The following is a 2417-nucleotide window of genomic DNA, read 5'->3' as shown; positions in this document are numbered from 1 at the left end:
TTATGAACACACAGACAGTTTGTGGGATTTTCCTTGTTTTCCAAAGCTGCTTGATTGCAAAAAAATCCTCAAATCTAAACAGTCTGTTTTATTATTAATTTCTTACTAATTTATTATTAGTTCTGTTAAAGACTGATGAGTTTTTAAGAGGACTTTTACTATTAATTATTTTTTAATCATTATTTAATAGTCTTTTGTAAAGGGGGCGAGTCCTTCTATATGCAATAACTGCCGAGTTATTTACAGGGACTGTGAATAACCTAAGGAGCCCGATGTGAAATTTGTGCCTTTTTAACCTCTCTGTTACCGTTAAGTGTGCTGGTCATGCTAAAGTGTGGCTCAGGGCCAGCGTTATTATAAACGGCACAGTCTGAGCATTAAACTGTGAAATTGGGCAGCACGGAGGCTCGAGTTTCAAGCTGTGTAGTCTTTGAACTAAAATATTGGCATTTAACATATTTCCTCTGAGCGGAGTGAGGGCTGTTTGCTGCTCAGCCTCTTCAAAGGAAAAAGTATTACGCTGCTGTTAATTGTGTGTTGTTTTCAAAGAAAACAAACTTTTAAAAGCTTGGATGAGTCAGTGCTAGGAGGAGAGGAGCTGAACTTTCCAAAGATCTTCTATTGTTGAAGCAGCAAATGAAAAAATGCTCATTTTTCTCATGCATAGGTCCAGACCTTCGCTGGGAGATGCAGCAGCCAGTTAATCATCCATTCACGCTCTATTCCTCACCCTCTGGACAGACTGTGTTGTTAAATCCTTTGTTCCTTTTATTCCCCCTCTTAGATGTTCTCGATGCCTCCCATTAAACGCGGTGGGCTTGCTTTGGAGGCAGGGTACAGCGCTTTTTGAGCTGATGTCTTGATTTTGCTTACTGTCATCATCTGCTCCAGCTTCTTCCCCTCTCCCTTGTTTAAAGCCTCCAAAGGAATGATGCGTTTGTGTTGGCATTTAAAAACCGGTTTATACCTGCTGTGTGCCAAGATGAGCCCACGCGGTTGGTTTGGTTGGGTGTAGTAGTGAGCAGGACTCTGTCAGGACACGGAAAACTGAAGTTGCTCTGCAAAGCAAAGTTAATAACAGCGAAGCTGTGCAACAGACCACTGGTAGACCCAAGGGTTTACTGCTGCTGATGGTGGTCCCTCTTTCTACCTCCTTCAGTCCCTTTCCAACCACGTTCCTCTGCTTTCCTCTCTATCTCCAGCATGAGCACGACCATTCCTGGGTGCCAGCCCTCGGCAGTCCTGTCAAACTCTCTAACGTGGTGTCTGCCTCCTCTTGGTGGGCCTCCAGCCCCACCCAGAAGAAGAGGTGGCTCGGTCGGGGCTGTGTGAGTGGCGTGGGTTGGCAGGCTGAAGGCTGCGATGGTGTGAGCAGCGCTGGTGCCTTCCCAGGTTGGCTGGCAGATCTCCTGTGCCTGGTGCGGCCTTAATCCCAGTGGGAGTTGCTTTCGTTATTGCACAACCAAAGCTGCAGATGGAATGTTTCCCTGAGCAAAGGTTTGTCCTGAAAACCCAAGACAGTTCAGGTGAAGATTTTTCTCCCCAGTGCTGGCTCTGCTGTTGCTGCGTTTTCGGCTGCGAGCCTCAGGTTTAGGCTGGGTGTGCGGAACCGCACACAGGGTGCGTGTGCCTCTTCTCCAGCGCTGGTGGGATGGCTACATGTCACGATGCTCCTGTCTCTCGTCATCCTTGATGGAGTCCGTTCCTCTCGCCTTCGCCCTCCACCCTGTCCCAGCAGCTGCGGTGGTATGGTGTGGTCCTTACTGTCCTGCAGGAGGGTGTAGGTCAGGCGTGGCTGGTCACGTTGTCTTCAGAGGAGCGTGTGGGTTTTCTTCAGGTGCAACTTTATGCATAACATAAATTATCAAATGAAGTGTTGGTTAGTTTGTAGGTGGAAAATGCCGAAAGAAGTCTTTGGTGCAGTAGCCGTGCACAGGCGTGGGAGTGTGAACTAGAACCTAATAACCTAAACCTAATAATTTTCCGGCTAAAGCACTAACCATGAAGTTAATCAGGCTTTTATGATGCCTATGAAGCATAAACATTTCAGATTTAACAGTTGCCTTGTCTGATAAAATCTGCCTGTGTGTGCTTTGAGGTTTGAGATGTCATTGTTAGAGTAAGTGAATTTGCTGTGCTGTTTCGTGCTGTATCCTCCAGTTAACTTTTTCTTGGCAACTGATTGGAGCTGATTTAAAGCTGCTTACTTTACTGACCCATCCCCCCCAAGCTGTTAGCGGGGTCATCCTGCGGGTCTGACAGGACAGAAACGACTGGGCTGCCTGTGCTCCTCTGCAAGGCGGTGGAAGCTGGATGGTTGCCGTGCTGAATCGCCATTCGCTAACACAATCTCCTTTTAAGACCACAACTAATGTGCATGTACCTTTTTACCACACCCCCCCACTGTTTTTTTTTTT

Source organism: Buceros rhinoceros, unplaced genomic scaffold (assembly GCF_000710305.1).
Source record: "Buceros rhinoceros silvestris isolate BGI_N320 unplaced genomic scaffold, ASM71030v1 scaffold714, whole genome shotgun sequence".
NCBI classification, from domain to species: Eukaryota; Metazoa; Chordata; class Aves; order Bucerotiformes; family Bucerotidae; genus Buceros; species Buceros rhinoceros.
The sequence above is the reverse complement of the archived record's forward strand: the minus strand, read 5'-3'. Positions refer to the sequence as shown.